This window comes from Fundulus heteroclitus, chromosome 24 (assembly GCF_011125445.2).
Source record: "Fundulus heteroclitus isolate FHET01 chromosome 24, MU-UCD_Fhet_4.1, whole genome shotgun sequence".
NCBI lineage: Eukaryota > Metazoa > Chordata > Actinopteri > Cyprinodontiformes > Fundulidae > Fundulus > Fundulus heteroclitus.
In genome coordinates, this window is record NC_046384.1 from 7573319 (window position 1) to 7594162 (window position 20844).

General features: G+C 41.6%; 1 long non-coding RNA gene across 1 annotated transcript in view; it reads right to left on the minus strand.

Annotated features, from left to right (window-relative positions):
- Positions 1–4206: 4206 nt before the first annotated feature.
- Positions 4207–20844, minus strand: part of LOC105938182 — a 256421-nt gene continuing 239783 nt past the window's right edge. The window contains exon 4 of the long non-coding RNA XR_002426662.2: positions 4207–4762. This is a non-coding gene — a long non-coding RNA (uncharacterized LOC105938182). The remainder of the gene's footprint in view (positions 4763–20844) is intronic.

Below are 20844 nucleotides of genomic sequence, written 5' to 3' on the forward strand. Positions count from 1 at the left end.
GCATAGTGTGTGCCAAACATGTACGTAACATGTACATAACGTGTGCATAGTGTGTGCCAAACGTGTACGTAACATGTATATAACGTGTGCGTAGCATGTGCGTAACATGTGTGTAACGTGTGCATAGTGTGTGCCAAACATGTACGTAACATGTACATAACGTGTGCGTAGTGTGTGCCAAACATGTATGTAACATGTACATAACATGTGCGTAGTGTGTGCCAAACATGTACGTAACATGTACATAACGTGTGCGTAGTGTGTGCCAAACATGTACGTAACATGTACATAACGTGTGCGTAGTGTGTGCCAAACATGTATGTAACATGTACATAACGTGTGCGTAGCATGTGCGTAACATGTGTGTAACGTGTGCAGTGTGTGCCAAACATGTACGTAACATGTGCATAGTGTGTGCCAAACATGTACGTAACATGTACATAACGTGTGCATAGTGTGTGCCAAACGTGTACGTAACATGTATATAACGTGTGCGTAGCATGTGCGTAACATGTGTGTAACGTGTGCATAGTGTGTGCCAAACATGTACGTAACATGTACATAACGTGTGTGTGGTGTGTGCCAAACATGTACGTAACATGTACATAACGTGTGCGTAGTGTGTGCCAAACATGTACGTAACATGTACATAACGTGTGCGTAGTGTGTGCCAAACATGTACGTAACATGTACATAACGTGTGCATAGTGTGTACCAAATATGTGTGCAACGTGTGCGTAGTGTGTTCCAAACATGTACATAATGTGTGTGTAACATGTGCGTAACGTGCGTATCATGTGCATAGTGCGTGCGTAATATGTGTAGCGCGTGTGTAACGTGTGAAAAACGTGTGCAAAACGTGTACGTAGTGTGTGTCAAACACATGCGTAACATGCTTTGCAGGTGCATAGTGTAGCGTGTGTGTAGCGTGTGTGTAACATGCCAATTTTAAAGACTCTAAAATGACTCTGATACTTTTAAAGGCGAGTGAATACATCTTAGAAACCACTGGCAGACAAACAGCCGAGACATCATGTAGCCAAAAGCTACAAAGGCGACAGAAAAAATATTTTCTGCCAAAGATCCATTTTAGCATAGATACGGCCAGAGTCTAGTAAACGATTACGTATTAAGATTGGAAAATGTAAAGCAACCCTGGTTTTATCAGACAGGTTATAGCACTTAGACAGCACTTTCTTCAAAAACTAATTTAAAGTTAAAAGGACAGAAACCACTGGTAATCTCTTGGTGGAACCCCATTTTTTTACCCAAGAGATGGCATTTCATCACTTCCTGTTTCCTGATTAACGTTGGATGCACCCCAACGCTAATCGGTTCACGTGTTTCTGTGTAGTTGATTACTTTCTAGATTTATGGAAATGGTCATAAAAATACTAAAAACCTTTAGTATACTTTAATTCAACAGTATTTTATATATTTTTTTATTACAGTCCATTTTCATTTAGGGTTTCTGATTCTGAGACTCGGTTGCACTGAATTATGACCCTTATCAAAACTCTGGGAGCACGACGGAACCAATATTTGGTACGATTTCCTGGAACAGACTACGTCGTTTCACACCGAACATGTCAGGTTTGAAACAACCAAAACCAAACAGGTACAAAATAAAGGATGAAGTGACCAGAACCTCCACAAATGATGCGCTTTACCTGCATCAGTGGTAGCCATCATCATCATCATCATCATCATCATCATCATCATCATCATCATCATCAGTTTGTGTTGACCAACAGACGGCACCATTAAACCAAAGAAGGTTAAAGAAACTCTGGATTCCTTGAAGTACAAACCCAAAAAGTTAAGCATAAAGAAGGCAGGGGCCCATCTGGATCTAACGTGGCACCCATCCAGTGATGTGTGTAGTTAGAATCAGGACTCAACTGCAATGAGGCAGCATCTGTACCATGAGCGTAGCGACTGTTTCATAAAGCAGTCACCGAAGCTGACTGAACATCATCAGACGCCTTCTGGAAACCACTACGCAAACATATTACTTCAGTGTGGAAAGTTTTTGGATTTTTTTTTATTTAAATAATGCAAAGGGGAAACAGGATCAAAATCTTCTCTTTAAAAGACATTTGAAGGGAAAAACAGAGGACAATTTACAGTGGTGCTGGAAAAAAATCTGTTTTCTACCTGAAACTTGATTTTATTTTAATTTGAAATGCCAAAAGCATCTCTGAGACCTCCACCCTGTCCTCCAAAACCAGCTGCAGAGATTAAACGACGCGCTTTAACATACTTCACACATTCTCTATGAGAGTTCATGTGCTAAGATCTTGCACCAGGCTTTAATTTGATTGAAAATATGTTATATGAAGATGCTATTTTAGCTCTGGATGTTCAGATTTAGGACAGAACCTAAAGGTGAACCGTCAAGTCTCTGTAATCTGGTGTAATCCAGATTTAAGGTCATCCAGGAAGGTGTCAGGTAGTAACCGAAGAGCTCCAAAGTTTGCTCTACATTTTCTTTCCCATCGTTTAGAGATGTCCGCAGTGGCAGAGCAGCACATTGCACTCTTGGACCTTAGTCAACGTTTTTTTGGGGGGGGGTGGATGAGGTGCTTCTCAGCTCGTGTGAAACAGCCCTGGCAGTCGCCGCTGCCTCGCATTCATTCCCGATATAAACTCCTCTCCTTTTTCTTTTTTTTTTTTTTTTTTCTGCGGTTTCCTCCCCCCCGGCGATGCAGATAGCACAATAGTCTCACTGAGCGGTGACGATTAACACATAAAAGCGACACGGGGAATCTCACCGCTAGATAGGAGCGCGCATGAGAGGGGCAAAGCATTCATGCCATGCCAGGAACTTCAGTGGGAGCCCCGTCTATCTGATTGGTGATCTTTTGTTTTGGCGTTGCCCTCGATTCGAGGGAACGTGCCCAATCAGATTACGGCGAGGGAGGCAGAGCGAGAAGACAATCGCTGGTTTCTTTTCACTCCGTCTATCTCTGAGCGGCTTCACTTAAGGCGGCTGCAGATAAGTCAGAGCATCTCCATTTGGAGACTCAACTTTCACCTCCCCCTTCTTCTTCTTCTTCTGCTCCCTCCCTCCCCAGAACATTTGGCGTGCAGAACCTGAATCCATTTAAACTCAAACTTGTGCAGAATCAGATGTTCTCCTCGGGTTTAATCCGTAACCTGGAGAGCTGGCGCAGCAGAAAGGTGAAAAGCAGAGAACTATTTAATGCAGTGACCCCCCCGTCTGGTAGGCGAAACTTCAGATAAAACCTCTCTATAGAAACGTCCTGGTTTTTTCTTCTGGTGGGGAATATAAAAGAAGCCGGTCCGGCCCGTTTCAGGAGCTGAGAAGCGCCCGAACTGAGCAGGTGAAGCGCTTCACTTCGGTTAATCTGTTTGGCGCCGATTCACAACAGAGCTCGTCTCAAGGCACTTCAATTAAAAATAAAAAAATAATTAAAAAAAACGCAGTCAATTAGCGTCAGTCGACCCGATTCAAAGAGAACTACGCACACGTCCGTCACTGTGATTCTACAGGAAATAATGGGAAGATTCATGGATGTGTGATTGAATATTTCACAAATAAAACAATGTATCAGATAAATTTATACAGATTTATGAGACAAACATCAGGAAACCTATTTCTAGACTGATGAAATCTGGAAATACTAAAACACAGACTCATTAATGTTTATTATCCCTTTATTCCTTGTAATGGATCAATTATACGTAATGTCTCATTTATGTGTTTTAAAAGGTATCTATTCATAGATTAGATATTATTTGATTAAACTTTTTAATAATTCATTAAGGTGTCACTGTATTTATTTTATAAATATTAATTATTTATGTATCTGTGGAACTTATTTTTTAGTATTTTTTTATTTCATTTTTTAGGATTTAGAAGTTTTCATTTATTTAATCCTATTTTATTCTTATATATTTACTTATACAGTATTTATTTATTTATTTATCTGCTTAAAACATTTCTTATTTCCCGTTCATTTTAAAACATGTTTTTACTTAGTGAGCAGTTCTTTATTTTTTTGGTTCGTTCGTCAGAATATGTTGATATTTACTTTATTTTATTATGATTTATTGAATTTTCTGATAGCTCATTTTTTTTAATAATTTTTTTTTATCAAATATTTATGCGATTATGTGTCTGATCACGTGATTATTCACCCAGAAAACATTTCTTCATTAAAATTGCTCTCACTGCCTATTGTCCTCTTTTCTTTTACAGGTTCGTTCTCTCATTTGCGAATTTATTTCATCATTTATTAATCTAGTTTTGCATTTTTTTAATTATTTATTTTGGGCACCTTCCGGCATTTTTAACCAATCACCTTCCGCCGTGACAAACGTGACATTCCCGTTGTCTTCTTTTGATTCATGAGGCTAGAGTCTGAGTTATCCCAGCATTTATTTAAAGAATGTTGTAAATTAAACGGCGTTATATTGTGTTTGTCTTTAAGGGGTCCATGTTTTACACCGAACCCGCTCATACAGTGGTCCCTGCGGAGGATGTGGAGGTAATTAATGCTCCCTCCTCAGCCCGGTTTACATGTTGATGCTCCGACGCTGCAGTCAAAGCTCTGGAAAACGCTGTTCGCAGCAGACTTGGCCGTCAGCGCCACTGTGTGTGGTTCAGCTACCTCAAGTGGGATTTCCGAGCCAAAGCCCCTTGTTGGTGCTGCCACCGCCCGGGAGAAGATCCAGACTGTGCAGACGGACCGGGGCGGCCGGCGGTCTGCTCCGCTCGCAGTCCGCTCCGTCACACCTGAAAAACATCAGGAGCCAATATGTTTGCCAGTCGGCCGGACCGAGAAACCACATCACACCTTGACGCGCCTCTGACTGCAGCTGGGGAGGATTTATTGATGGAAACTCAAAATATTCGCTTAATCTAAGAGTAAAAAGATTTTTTTTTTGCTGCCTTGACTTGAGAGAAGATAATTACCTTAAACGAAGGAAGAAGCACCGCATCTATTTCCACTTTAGACCAAAATGAGCTTTCTGAGGCAACGGCGGTGGAAAATCTTTACCACGTCTGAGCCAAAATATTTAGAGCATTCACAAGATCAGCCCCTTCATTAAGCAAGAGAATCATTTGATATTTAATTCAGACCATCGTCGGACACTAAACCCTCCAGAACCAGAAATTATTTAAGACCTGGAAGCGCTTGAAAGCTGCACGACAACAGGGAGACTATTCATTCTCTTCTGTTTCAAATATATTTTTTTTTTCTTTCCCCCCATAAAGCCACAGCTGCAGCCCTCCCGTTTGATTCCCCGCGCAGAAAGCCGTCAGCGTGAGGACGAGCAGAGTTGGGAAAGAGGCGAGAGAGGCGGCTTTCAAACTGTAGGGTGCAGCAGTCGTCTTTCAAACAGGACAGCTGCGGCGGAGCCGAAGGAGGCCTGAGCAGAGGCTCCACGAACCAAAAAATGAGTCGCAGGAGGAGGAGGAGGAGGAGGAGGAGGATGATCTGTAATTACAGACGACACACCAACACCCCAGTCGTAATTTACATTAGCTGGAAAAAAAATATTAGACAAGGATTGTTTTTATCCACGTCGAAGTTGTGCTGATGACGTCGTTAAATGGCCCCAAACCCGCCGTGGTGTCACAGATAAGGGGCTGATCGTGGAGGAACACGTCTACTGTACTGTCAGAGGTCCTCTGTTTCTGCTCTTTGGCCACTTTTAAATGTCACACAACTGGTACTGGCTGTGGAGCAATGTTGACCCGCTCCGCTTTGCAGAATTTTATGGTTCCATCGATTAGAGCAAGCGGTCCAGGTCCTGAAGAAGCACAGCCGCCCCTTAGACCGTCACACCGCCGCCGCCATGTTGGCTTTACGCCACAGAACTCTCATCAGTCCACTGAACATTTACCCCAAAACATCGGCCACTATCAACATGTTGTTTTTTGTTAAACTCTGACCCCAGCTGAGGCTGTGAGTCTTCTTCTGGGTTCTTCTGTGACCTCCTGGATGAGTTGTCGTTCCCCGCTGTGGTTCTCCTGAGGTCCCCCAGTGACTTTATGACCCAGACCGATCGATGCCAGTGATTTTATTTCTCGTCTCATTTGCTCTTTTGGTTGCTCAGATCTTCTAGCCTGCTTCATGCTGTCAGGCAGGTTCGCCATCATCCTACCGGTTTGGGTGGTTAGCCGGCTGAGCTCTCCAACAAATGTGACTACTAACAGTTAAGGGGGAGCTGACTCTTGATGAACTGAATCGACGTACTTACTCAGATTTTCTTATGATCTGAAACATTAGAAATCAGAAGGATTTAAAAAGCCTGTTGACTATGAAGTTCAACAGGAGTCCAACAGCAAGTAAAGACAACGAAAGTGTCTTCCACAGTCAAGATGAGGTCATTTGAAGGGACTGATGTCCATGGCTTTTAAAATGGCTCTGAGGACTAAACCAAAATCATAAATATACCATACCAACACAGCAAAAACGGAACTAGAAATAAGTAAAATGTTCTTAAAATCAGTGTGTTTGTCCTTGATTTGAGCAGGTAAATAAGATGATTTGCCAAGGGAATATGATTTTTGCACTTAAAATGGGAAAAATGCATCTCCATCATCTTATTTCAAGTGCAGGATGTCTAATTATCTTATTTTAGGGGTAAAAATACTCATTGCATTGGCAGATGGCAGATTGTCTTATTTACCTGCTCAAATCAAAGATAAAACACTAACTTTAAGAACATTTTACTTATTTTTAGATCCGTTTTTTGCAGTGAAGGCGGTGATGTGTCCGTATACGTCCCTAATACGGACAATAGACGGAAAATCCAATCCAATATGTGGATTTTCTCGTATATGGTCCGTACATGGGACATATCACCGCTTCGGGCAGCACCGTATCTTTATGCTATCAGTCCAGCAGTCTCTGGTTAGCTGACCTGAGGTTCCAACAGGTCAGAGAGGAAGACAAGAACCGGGCCAATTACAGGTTAGGTTGACCACAGAGGGTGCAACCACGGACACAATCAGGGGCAAGATCTTAAATAAGATCATATCTGATCAACGTTTTAACACCAACCTTGTTTGAAGTATTTCTTGACACATAAATGGATCAAGCAAACACCAAGAGCTGGAGGCGGAAGCTAAATGTTTTCTAGTTTGTGAAAAAATGAACAGAGACTCTGCCTTTGTTCATTATTCAGTTATAACTTAGCAGGTTCTCAATGTCGGGCAAGCAAAAGCAGAAGGTCTGATCAAAGTCTTTAGAGGCTGCTGGATGTCATCTGCCATAAAGTGGAGAACGATGAAGAATTATGAAACCAAAAAGGGAATAACGTACAGCAGAAACAGGATTGGACCTAAAACAGAACCCTGAGGAACTCCAATTTATAAGCCGACTGAACCTGGCCTGGTGTTTTGACTGCTTTGGTAAAGCAAAGAGGCATTCCTGGCCAAGAACAGGACACTGAGCATGTCCACATCTTCAGCTCTTCACCGCCATGCTTCACAGCTGCTATTCACTGTGTGTGTGTGGATATGCTGCGGTTGGTTTTCCCCCCATATGCTGTGCTTTGCAATTACTCTACATAGTATATTCTGCTCTTAAGGTCAATGCTGATGCCTTCACATCTTGGCATTGTGTTGCCCCAGAGCCGCAAAGAGGCCAGAACTCCTGCTGTGTGTCATTAATCATGATGCATTGATTATGCTGGTTGATGGTTTCCCTTTTTCAAGGCAATCCAATCAGCAAGGTTCTACTCATGCTTTTACACGGCTTAAGAAATACTAATAGAACATTATTGGGTAGTTTTGCGCGGATGATGTTAGATTTAATTAGTTTTGAGACCTGGTAAAAGACCAGAACATGTTTATTACGTCTTAACGCATCAAACCTTCAAAATGTAAAGGAGGGTGCACTTTCTTTTTCCTATGACCGCATGTAAAAGGTGTCCATATGGTTTAAATTTTCTCTCCAGCGAGCTCGGTAGTTCTCCGGATCTGTCATTACGAGAGGGCGGAGAGTCCTCTGAAGGTTTAACCACACATGCGGCGCTCAAATATTCCCTCGGAGCGGTTCTGCTGGAGGCGGTTTGGGTTAAAGGTGCAACGGGCCGAGCCAACTGGCTTCGCCGGTCGCTTAAAAAAAAACGGATTTAATCCCGTGCTTTTTCCCTCAAGTGATTGACTAGATTACCTGCATTAGCAGGCAGAAAGTCACTTGTGTCGAGTTTTTCCACACTGCACCATTACAGCTGCTTGTAAAATAGAGACATGACTGAAGCATCCCCAGAAGTCTGTGGTACTCCGGCATAAAGGCTCCGTGTACCTTTTATGTCCACGCGACGTCTCCAAAATGATCACGGTCTCCACTGACCTGGGTTTTGACCTTCACTCTGTGAATTTCTGAGTTTCTGGGAAAGTTCAACTCACTGAAGTTTCCATCTTTATGGTTTTTTTTTCTGCAAATTCCGGCACCTGAAGATGATGATTCAGCTTGAAATAAGGGAAGCGCAGCCACCAGATAAGCCGTTTATATTATTTTTTCCCCCCCCTTTCTGAAGATAAAGCCACAGTTTCATGAAAAGATTGATGCCACCTTGTCATATGGACCCCATGAATATGGGAAATGAAATCTCAATTTGATGGAAGACTTTCAATTTGAAGTCACCCTTGGACTTGCATACCCAACGGCCAGCGCTGCATATGAGAACATCCTTCTTCGGCCCGTTCTCGCCTTTTATCATCCGCCTGCCGGAGCGGCACCTGGAAGGGGACCCGGCCGCCGTCTAACAGGACGTCCGCCGCGGCCGTCACGTGACGAAGACGAGTTAGTAAATAACCGGGGAAAAGGCGCCATCAAAACGTACTCCATAATGCTTTACGGCTGCCATTCGCTGACATTTATATATCACTTTTTAGTGGCGGGCCAATGAAACGCCGGCTTTGAAATGGTCGGCCATGATTCATGTCTGCCGTTGTCAGTCTTGCATTAATATTATGACCGTATCCATCATGTCGGCCATCTATAATGAACAGATGCTGTAAAACACAATTTGGCATGACGGGCGGGAGCGGTGGAGGGACGGCGGTTCATTGATGTCGGCGTTTAGACGGGAAGCGGAGCTCGAACCGACGTCTTTATGTCTGCCAAGCTCATTGGTACCTGGAGACTGTAAAGGTTCACGTCTCCTTGCTGAAGATTGCTGATGTACTGTGTGCTAAGTTTGGGTTTTACAGCCATATTTTTTCCACATTCGAATAAATCCCCCTCAAAAACAAAAATAGAACTAGAAAAAGCTGTTCCTGCGTAACAGCGAGTGAGAATGCTAATCTGCAGAATGATTTGAGCAGAAGATGCAGAAGATCCCTCCAGAAGAGAAAAAGTAGCTGAAAAACATCGAAATCAGATTTGAAGAATTAGAAGAAATAGAAGAATTTTAAAAATTTGAAGGAATTTGAAAATTTTTAAAAAATGTGAAGGAATGTGAAAAAAGTTTAAGAATTTGAAAAAATTCGAAGAATTTGAAAAAAACTTCAAAAATGTGAAGGAATGTGAAAAAATATGAAGAATTTGAAAAAAATTTCAAAAAATTGAAAGATTTGAAGAATTAGAACCATTAGACGAATTGGAAGAACTGGAAGAATTTGAAGAATGGGAAGAATTTGAAGGAATTTGTATCAATTTGCATTGATTTTAATGGTAACAGCCAAAACAAATTGCACAAAAAGTGAAGTATTTAATATAAGTGTAAAAGTTAGCATAACCATGAGATATAGCAGTCATGCCGGGAACGAGCCGAACGTTTTGATACCAAATTTGTTGAAATCTATTAAAGTATGCGGGAGTAGTTTGACGCCGACAGAATAATAATAATAAAGAAAAACAGGAAAACAATGAGTGAGAATGAGAATGCTGTATAGCATTCTCACTGATAAATAAATCATATTCATTCTAGCGGGATATTTGACCACTCCTTGCGGTGGAGTTATTTTTAATTGGTTGGTTTTCTGGTATGGACCTGGTTTTTAAAAGTAGTCTGAAAGTTTTCATCATATATGAAGTCAGCTTTTTCCAAAAAAAAATTCAATGTTAGCATCATCTACCCATTGTCCATACCCACTTTCTCCATGCAGGGTGATGGTGGCAGTGGGCTTGTTCATCTCCAGCAGTCACTGGACACCCTGGACAGGTCACCCATCCATCATAGGGCAACGCTGTAATGGACGCACGCTCATATTTTAGGAAGATTTATGCAGCTCTGTCTGTCTTCTCTAAGCCCCAGTGGGTGGAGGCAGATGAGCGTTCACACTGAGCCTGGTTCTGGTTCTGCTGGAGGTTTTCCTCCCTGTTAAAGGGGAGTTTTCCTCTCCACTGTCGCTTCATGCATGCTCAGTATGAGGGATTGCTGCAAAGCCATCAGCAATGCAGACGACTGTCCACTGTGGCTCTACGCTCTTTCAGGAGGAGTGAATGCTGCTTGGAGAGACTTGATGCAACCTGCTGGGTTTCCTTAGAGAGGAAACTTTCTCACCAACCTGTATAATTTGATTGAATTTGACTTTGGAAAGTGCCTTGAGATGACATGTATCATGAATTAGCGCTATATAAATTTAATGGAATTGAAATGAGCCTAGCAGTCACATTTATAGGCTGTGGGAGGAGGATGGAGTACCTGGAGATAACATGCAAACTCCGTGGGAGAAAGATCAGAGTTCAGACTCGACGGCCGGTCCTTCGTTTCTGCAAAACAACTTTCAGGCCTAGCTGGATTCTCTGTTCCACAACCAGACCTGCTGTGTCCAACTTTTAAGGGTCAAACTGTTGATTGAACGTTGCAAGACTTCTATCCATCAGCCCCACAGTATGACACTGCCACCACCGTGCTTGACCGCCACAACATCATTCTGAGAATTGAAGGCTTTGAATGGCCTTCTAAGAAGTTAAAATTAGGCAGACTTCAGTGTTTGGCATCACTGCTGGATGAACATCCAGAGGTATGTTACCTTAGACTCTCGGTCATCCGGGACATGTCAATCCTAAGTGCTTAAATTGAAGCAAACTTGTCTTCTGCTCCTGGTTCCTGAAGAGCTTTCTCCTTTTGTCTGAAATTCTTTTCCTGTTCTTAAAGACACTGCGAGACAGACTTCAGACGTGGGAGACACGTCTATGGACCTATTTATTACACTATAAATACATTCTGTTTATATTGACTGGAACAGGTGCCTCTATTAGCAAGCTAGACGCCTGCTAAGAGCGGTGGATTAGTTGGAGTGGATTTGTATTTAAAGTTATCATAGTAAATCACCCTTTTTCATCCACGTCACAGCTCTGGGCCTCTTTTTGTTGGTATACAAGATAAAATCCCAATTAAATGAGTTGAAACTTTAAAATAGTTGCCAGCAACAGATGTGGAATCCAACTTGAAAATCCTGTAGCATCTTTCTTTTTTTTTTTTTTTTGCTTTTAAAAGAAAGCACCTTGAGAGGGAGACATGCATCAAACTGATTAGTTGTCAGAAAGCCATTACGGTAATGAAAAGAGCTGAAAGATGAGCCGACAGAGAGAGTTTTTTTTTTTTTTTTGTTAAAGTTCGTGGAGAAAACGCAGAGATCCATAAACAGAGCCGACACATAAAGGTGAATGATTAAGGTACGGGCATGATCGGACTCTCCAACATCCGACCACAACAGCGGCCTCGTCTGCTAAAACAGGAAATCTCCAACATGCAAATTCCCCTGAACTGCCTCCTGATGAAGCTGCATAATTCCTGCTCTGTTAAAAGTCACACTTGGCCTTGTTCTGTATGCAAACACCCCCCACCCCCACACCGCCTCCCTTTGCTCAGGGAAATTTCATTTGTACGCCGTCTTTCCCGCTAATGCAACATATGAAGAAACGGCGATCCGGGCCTCGGGAAACGCTCCGACCCGCCGACTGCGCCGCGCTGTGATGTTTGAGCATAAGCCTCTCGTTTAAAAAAAAAAAAAAAAAAAAAAAGCATGTTGATTCTTCATACCCCAATATTGACCGTCTCTGTTTGATGTACGCATGCAAGCAACCAAATACACTCTGACACATTCATTAACCCCCCCGCTGCCATGCAGACCCAGTGTTTGGGCTTAACTTGTTAGTTCTGCTTCCGACGCCCCGAGATATTACTGTAGGACTGGCGCGGGGGGGGGGGGGGCCTGGACGGGAAACTTTGTCACGTCCGTCGTTCAAGCACGAACTCTGCCCGCTAAACATCAGGACGGAAACGCTCTCCACGGAACGGACAGATTGGCTTCATCGAATGCATCAAATGGGAGCAGATGAGCGCTGCGAATTCCACATTTGGGCGCGAATACTAAACCCGCGTTTGGCTCGTTAACGTCCATTAACTTCGCAGACGGGCAAATTGGATGATTCCTACCATGCGCCGCGTGTTGATTTACCTCAATATGATACAGCCCACAAACAAAGATAGTTCAACTTTAAATATTTGTTTTGCACAAAGAAGTGGAAAACTGTCTTTTGGCTGCTAAAAAGAGAAGATATTTTCTAAAATGTCTTCTCTTTTTCTGTCATAATTACAGGCCTTAGAAAAGGTATTTGCTCCCTCATGTTTCAGGTCATCAAATAACTTAATATCAGACAAATACATCCTGATTAAACACAAGGAGCGGTCATAAGATGATTTTGTTTAGTAAGGGGAAAAAGCTACCCAAACCATTTTTGGGGCTGTTGGAAAATAAAATTGCTCCCCTTCTTTAAAAGATTAAATCTAAAGTTTATTTGGTTAAATTTCACCAGCCACACCCTGACCTGTAGAATCAAGGAATCACCAAACTAGAACCTGTCCGACAACATGAAGTAGGCCAAAATAGCTCCATAAGCATCACTTTACCCCCCGATCTAAAGAGATATAAAACCAACTCATTGACTACATCAGTCTGGAAAGGGTTAGTCATTTCTGAGGCTTTGGGTCTCCACAGAACCACATTAAGAACAATTATCCCCACATGGAAAAAAACATGGAGCAGTGGAGAGACCCTTCCCAGGAGAGGACGGCTGACCAAAATTACTCCAGGAGCTCATCGACTCGTCCAGGAGGTCAGAGAAAAGCCCAGAAGATCATCTAAAGCTCTGTAGGCTCAGTAAAGGTCAGCGGTCATGATCCAGTAAGAAGGAAGAGAAACTGGACTGTAATGTAACGGATACTCTCTGGAAGACGTGTATCCCGTAACTTTAGCTACTTTCACGCTAACGGTTTAATCTCCACTTGTATAATTTGTGCATCATAAACTTTTCTGTTAAATCCCCCCAGCTTCTTCTGCTTAACCCGTTGTATCATAAAACACTAAAGAAATAAAAATGTCCAGTCGTGACCACCGGAAGGTTTCTACCACTCTCGATTCAAGAACTTCTTTCTTCACACAGTGGTCGTTTAACTCTTAATTCTTGTCTATGCTCCCTTTTTGCTCGTCTGACACAGAGGGCTACTGTGACTTTATTTCCCCTCGGCAAAGAGGGGCAGAGAAAATGGAAACAAGGGCCGCCATCCAGCACACAGAGATGTATAAATTAAAGGGGCTTGTCTGGGACCTGAAGAGTCACAGGCTTTGCTTGCGTTATGTCCTCACAAATCTTGGTGTTTTCTCCGTTCTGCTGGAACCAAACACGCACCTTTCCGATTGCCAGAGGACTTCAACTTCCCATTAAGCCACAGACAGCCCAGGTGACGTGTCAAAGAACAAGGAATCAGGAGCAGATGATGATTTATCTGATCCCGTTTTACAGAGGAGCACAATACAGCTTTAATTATAAAGCACTTTAAAAACAACGCCGTTGACCAAAGTGCTAATAATTAGACACCCGCCTGAATAAAGAGCTGGGAAATGCAAATTGGCACTGAAGTGGAGATACCCTTAACCCACTTTAAAAGGTAAAGTTATGTTTCATTTATAATGTCAACATCTGTTTCTATGTCGTTTCTTACAGCTGTCTCTAATACGGCAGCTTTAGAAGTTTTGAAGTCTGTATTGCAATCAAAACTTTATTTGCTGCTGGAAGCTAACAAGTTAGGTTGCACCAATTTAGCAATCCAAGGCCACAAGTAAAACAATGGGGAAAAAATCTTAACAAGGATCTTCCAACTTTACGAACTTGTTACAGGTTATATGATTTTTAAAAATCCATTATCATATTTGTTAAAATCAGAGCTAAAGGGCTTTTTCTTAACGTGGATTCAACAAATGATTATTTCACATTGATACAGTTCAGGAATTCCGGAACACCTACTTGAGACGTCTTTGACCTTTACCAGAAAACCGACGATGGCTTTTCACACAATGATCCTAAACACACGGCTCACCAGTCATCAACTCAACCTTTCTTCTGACCGCCTCAGTCCCCAGAACTGAATCCTGTTGAAGAAACGTAGAGTGAGCTGAAAGGACAGGACACAGGACTCTGGATAATCTAAACCTGGGCTTTAAGCATCTCTTTGCTGACCCACACCTGGCTTACGTGAATGGGCGATTAAGAATCAGGTGTGTTGAGACAGAGACATCTGAAACTGCCCCACTGATAAAGGATGTTTTCAGAAGAATTCATTGTGGAAGGTTCTAGTTAATAGAACGCAGTTTCTTTGATAAAAACAAAAATCTTTCCTGAAGTTTATTGTTGAGTACGGTTAAGGATGGGTGGTGCTGACCCGTCTCTCTTGGGAGGGTTCTAGGAACCTTGGAATTCTGGGTGGGTCTTCATTGGCTCTTTACGCATAGTAAGGATAGATAATAAAACAATAATAATAATTGAACTTTATTGATCTCACAATGGAGTTATTCACTTCTGCATCTTAACCCATCCCCTTGGGGAGCAGTGGGCTGCCACTGTGTGGCGCCTGGGGAGCAATCAGGGGTTAAGGATCTTGCTCAGGGAGCTTGGCAGCTTGTGGGAGTTGAAATCAGAACCTCTGGGACCGAAGCTCTGTGCTCTAACCACTAGGCCACCCTTACCCCCCCCCCCCCCCCCCCATCATGTTGGGTTGAGCTAATAGCTAATCAGATACAATAAAACCTGGTCCAATCAACCTAGGAGTATTCCAAGGGCCCCTGACTGACGGGGGCCCCAAAAAAGAACTTTTTTACATGTTTGTATGAGCTTTCGGGATGATTTTGATCTTTTTGCCTGTGGATGGGCACAAGAGGCACCAGAGAGGAACCAGGAAGACTTAGACTGTACAGAGAATAAGGGGCAAAGATGCCTCTCTCTGTGTGCTCCAACCTGGTGAGACGCTGTAGAAGAAAGCCAAGTACTGATATAATTTAAAGACTAAGGTGTTTTAAAAGTTATCCACAATATTCTTGTGGCTGCTCCCTCTCACAAGCAAACAACAGCTTCTTGCAAAACAAGCGGCAACGACGGAAGATCTTCCGACAAAGAGCTCCCTCAGCTCTCCTCTGGTGGGACAGGGGGCTGTTATTACAGGAGGGATATCAACAGATAGGTATCTCCGTCAGATCGGAGATTATCCCTGCTGAGGCTCAGAGCCAAGAAACCAAGAGCTGGAGGAAAAGATCCACGTTTCCCGAAGTGGCTGAACAGTGCAGCGCTAATTACTCTGAACTAGGAAGGGGGATCTACGGAGCCAAAACGGTATCAGATTCAATATTTGGCTTCCACCTTTTGCCTGAGACTTCCTGCGTGTCTGCAGTTTGTTAATCAGATCACCTGATGAGAGGTCTGCAGTCTGGTTGTGATAAAGGAGCGATTGCGGGGGGTTTTGGGGGCTTCTATTAATAGATGGGTAGACTTGTGGCCTGCAGATGACAGGAAGAGAGGCCTGTCATGAGGAATGCCTTTGTTGTTTTCCATCCAGGGGAAGGAAATGAATTTCTTGTGATTTTTTTTTTCAGAGGCAACGCCCGTGGGCGCCAGCATCAGCGCTTCCCTGCTCAGGGATTCTGAAGGTTCTCAACCAAGAGCATGTCGCGTTTTCATCTGAGCCACAAAGACGGCCAATCAGCTTTGAACGACAACTTTTCCGACGACGGAACTAATCTTTACACGGGACGAGCCAAAAAGTGCAGGATTAAAGGTTTAGGGAGTGTTTTAGTCCAGCTAAGTCCAGAAAAACAGGAGTTATGTTAGTCTTTCAGAGATGAACTCCCTCGTTTCTCCATGCACTCATCTTAGAGCGGTGTAATTGATCGGGGCAGGGCTGTACAAAGTCGATTTCCATGATAATAAAACTTGTCTGCTCTGCGAGGAGACCATGTGGTCTATGAAAGCTCGACCAGCTCCGCCAGCTCTTACTAGTGTGGACGGGTTTGGCCGCGGCTCCCCCTTGTTCTTGGACGCGCCATCAAATGGCACACGAACGCTATAATCGAAGCAATTTTCCAAACATCCTCAACTTCCACGGAACAGAAACCGATCCAGGAGTGCGGCAAACACAAAACCGGGCCTTATGTCAACTTCTGATTCCAAAACGTTAATGATCTAGATCAAAAGGCGCTTCAGAGACAACTCGCCTTTCTGAACCTGCCTTTGTATGTTGAATAAACGCCCAGAAACGCCTTTGATTAAACAGGTATGTGGGATGGTTAAGCATATTGAAGACACTAATTACTACTGAATGCGCTGGTGTGTTCGTGTGTGTGTGTGTCTCTCTCTCTGTGAGGGGGTGGGGGGGAGGAGCGGGTTTTGAAAGAGCTTTTTGATTCCGAGCACAACAAACACAATCTAGATTATTTCACATGAAATAAATTTCATTTGCCTCATTTCCATCAAAGATGGGAGACTTTAGTGCCCTGCAGCCCACTGCATGTCAGCTGCCATGCAGGGAGAACAACTTTTAATGGATAGTTGGAGGATTAGAAGAGACAAAATGTGATAAACACTGATTTGAGTTAATGCAATTTTATGTTATTCAACTCACATTTATCAAGACGGTCCCCGGTGAGTGTATGTTTCTAAAGGATTTATGGAGAATCACATCTACAAGATATTCCAACAAGAGCGAATAAAGACAAAAAAATGTGTGACTTTGGGTTTTCTTCGATCCCAGAGACTAGATTTCAAATTTGGCTGGCTTCAAGATTTAGATGAATTCATTTATTAATCTTATGATGAGATATATACACAAACTGTAGCTGATTGTAGTCCAAGGAAGCTATTTTTTTGCTCCCGGTGTCATTTATAGTAGTTTCCTAGAAGAGAGGAATTATCGATGGATCTCTAGTTTGACACGCTTTGAGAAACAGAAGTGAGGCTGTTTTAGAAAAGGAGGGAATTCTTAAGATTTGGAGCGAATCAACCAGACTTGATTAAACTAGAACTGTTAGGAACTAATATGCTGCATGAATCATTCAGCAGTCTGCATGGCAGTAGTGGCACACCACCTAAATCTCATCAATTAAATCATAGACATTTGAAAAGTGTTTAATATTGTTCACCCTCAAAACTGTCACCCCCAAACAACCAAAAACGCGTAAAAAAGGATACCAAATTCAATTAGATGCTGTTCTTCAACCCTTTTGGAGTCTTTGTAAAGGTAACACCTTGATATTTCCTTTTTAATTGAGCAGTCCAATTTATTGTACTGATTACCAATTTTTACTTTAAGTTGAAACAACAAATGATGCATTTTTTTGTTCTTGTTTTTTTTATTGTTCTACGTCATGCAGCTTCAGACTGATGCAAGGAGGTACTGGCTGAAAAAACAACAACAAAGGATCCAAAGCGGACAAGTCTTTTCTACGAGAGGTTCAAATTTGAAGTCAAAAGCATATTCTGGACCTGTTTTTCTGTGTGTATGTCCAAACGTTCTCCAACAGTATCCAAGCTGTGTTTCGATTGCGTGTCTTCGTGGAACATATTTCTGAAAAGCTGAACAAGTTTTGATACTTTGGTACAAATGATTATTAGTAGGACCTGGTTTTAATGTATCTGATTAGCTATTAGCTCAACCCAACACGATGACCGTGACCTCTTGCTATTGTCTTGACATTAGCTTCTAGGTGTTAGCTTGGTTCTGATTTAGCTCAACACTGATGGCAATGGCGACTGCAGCCAATGCTTGTTCAAGGAGTTACCTTGAGTCTGTAACCTTGACTCTGTTTAACTGTTATCTTGAGTTTTGATCAACTAAACAGCTGTTAGATTGACAAGGATTAGCTGTTACTGTAGCTTGAGCTGCTCTTAGCTTCATAGTTGAGCAGTTACATGTTTTATTGGCTTAGTTATAAGTTTTATTGGCTGTTATGTTACATCTGATTGGTTTATTGCTTGACAGTAAGTCACCATTGTCTTCAGTGTGGTTTTTAACTTGGCTCTCATTAGCTGTTAGCTTGACTTGGACTAATCTGATATGTGGTGAACACTAAGTAAATTTGTTGAGGGACAAAGCGGCATCTGAGTCACTAGAAGGTTCTCAAACCCTGACTATAAAATACGATCCAGCTTTGGACAGACGGCCTTCTCCGTTAAGAGCTCTAAGCTCTGCACCTCGTTACCATTTGACATCAAGACTGTACCTGATTTTAAAGGGTTCACTACCAGGCTTAAAAACTGGTTAAAGACAAACCAAAACTGTACTCATTTTTAATCACTCTAAGTAGTTAAGAGTTGTGCATGATATGCATATTTTACAATTTAATCATGTTTTTTTATTTTTTATTTTGAAGTAGGGTGGTATGTAAATTCTATTTTTATATGAAAGCCCAGTCAGGGAGAGGAGTTGAAAATTAGCATTAGCTGTAAACTTTCTATGCAGCACTTCAGTGGCTTTGTTTTGTCACCATGTTTGTTTGCATTGCCCAAGTCAAATAAAGATTAATTTTATTTTATTTTATTAGCAGGGTTTGATCAGGTTGAGGTCCTGAGCAGGATTTTGAGGGCGCTGCCTGTGTCTTCATGTGAAGCTGAGAGGAGTGCATCAGTTAAAGACTTGGCTGTAGGCTACTATGGCCCAACAAAGACTCAACTATGTAGCTGTCTGTGATGTCCATAAAGTGAGACTGGACAAGCTAGATGTAAACATGATCTGCCAGGAGTTTGTTGGATCCAGCGTCACTAAAAAAAAAGAACATTGGGTTCTTTTGTTTGGAGAGTTGGTGCTTTTTTTTTGTAAGGTAAAAAGTTTTAGTGTGGTTGATAGAAACTGTACTTTAGTTTATCACAAACAGATGAGATAACATGCAGTAGATAAACTGATGAATGGGTGGTTAAAACATTTTATTTATAGGCCTACTGTTACCATCTATAACTTCAGAGCGCTGTACATTTATAAGTTTCCATATTCTATGTTTCTTGTTGATCTTTTTTGTTGGTTGCTACTAAAGTAAATATATATTTCTAAAGAGGAGTTTGATTTTGTCTGATTATTCTTGAAGGTTTTTCCTTCATAGTTTTGGGACTTATTTTGATCTTAATTTCTTCTGAATCTACTTTGATGGACTATAGTGAAATTAGAACAGGATGCAAATAAATACTAGATGTAATCATGAAGGTGGACCATCGCCACCTTCCACCTAATACCATCGTTGACATTATTGGTTGAACAGGTAAAAACCTTTTACCTGTATACAGGTAAAAATACCTCAATATAACTAAAATATGACCTAATAAAGAGTAATACTATTATTACAATTATTATTTTAATAACATTATTTAACAGGGTTTTAAGCTGTTCAGTATTGGTTAGCTGTTAGCTTACATTAGCTGCTGAGCTAGCTTGAAACCGATCTGATGTTAGCTTGAGTAACTGTTACCTCAACTATTTTTAGCTGTTCTGTTGAGTTTGATTTGATACTGACCTAAACCCGATCAGCTGTATGCTTCAGTGTGAATAGTCGTTAACTTTTAATGAACTTTTAATGAACTTTTAACTGAGTTCTGATTAGCTGTTAGCTTGAGAGGCTGCTAGCTTAACTCTGTTTAGCCATTATCTACTGTTTCGTTAGCTAGAATTATGACATTTGCAGCTATTGTAACATTGACACAATCTGTTTTTAGCTTGAATCCGTTCAGATGTTACATTCAGTTTCATAAGCTGGTATTTTAAGTATGATTTGCAGCTGTCATAACTCTGATTAGCCTTTAACTTTGCCTCAATTAGCTGTTAACCTGACTGTGATATTCCCACGACTTGACCCTGGTAGCTTTCAGCATTTCATAATAATCCTCCAAAAAAGTTGTCATTGACTGATGTCTGGTATAAATGATACAATAATAACAGCCACTCCCCTTAACAGTACTGGAAATTACAAACTTTACAAACTTTCTTTGTAGAGTGTATATATATATATATATATATATATATATATATATATATATATATATATATATATATATATATATATATATATGTAAAATACTCTTTCAGCATAACTTTAATACTTTAAAAGAAAAGTGCTCTGTGGATTCCAGACAAAAACATCTTGTTTTGTTTTGTACTGATCCTCTTAGGAAAATTAGGGTTTCTTCTACAAGACATTAAGACCCCAGTGACACCCTTAACATTATTTACAACTATTTCTGAACATTTTTCCTGGACTATATGAGGCGAGTGTTCATAAAGTTTAATCTAAAAGGTCATGACCACACGTTTTTAAATAAATAAATGAATGTGCCACAATGAGGCAGACATGAAGAAGACGGCATCAGCATTGTTGACCCGTGAAGCCTAATGTTCACCCAGCAGGCCTTTGACCTTTGCTGCTGTGATTTTACTCTCACCGTGATTAGCCCAGTGAGAGTCAAAGTTTTCCACCCATCAGGAGCTTTCCTGTCAACCTCCTATTAAACAATGCGAGTAAAACCCTACAGGACGAACACATGCACTGCTTTATTTACCAGCCAGCCACTCCAAGTTAAATCAAAGGTGAGGCCCCGC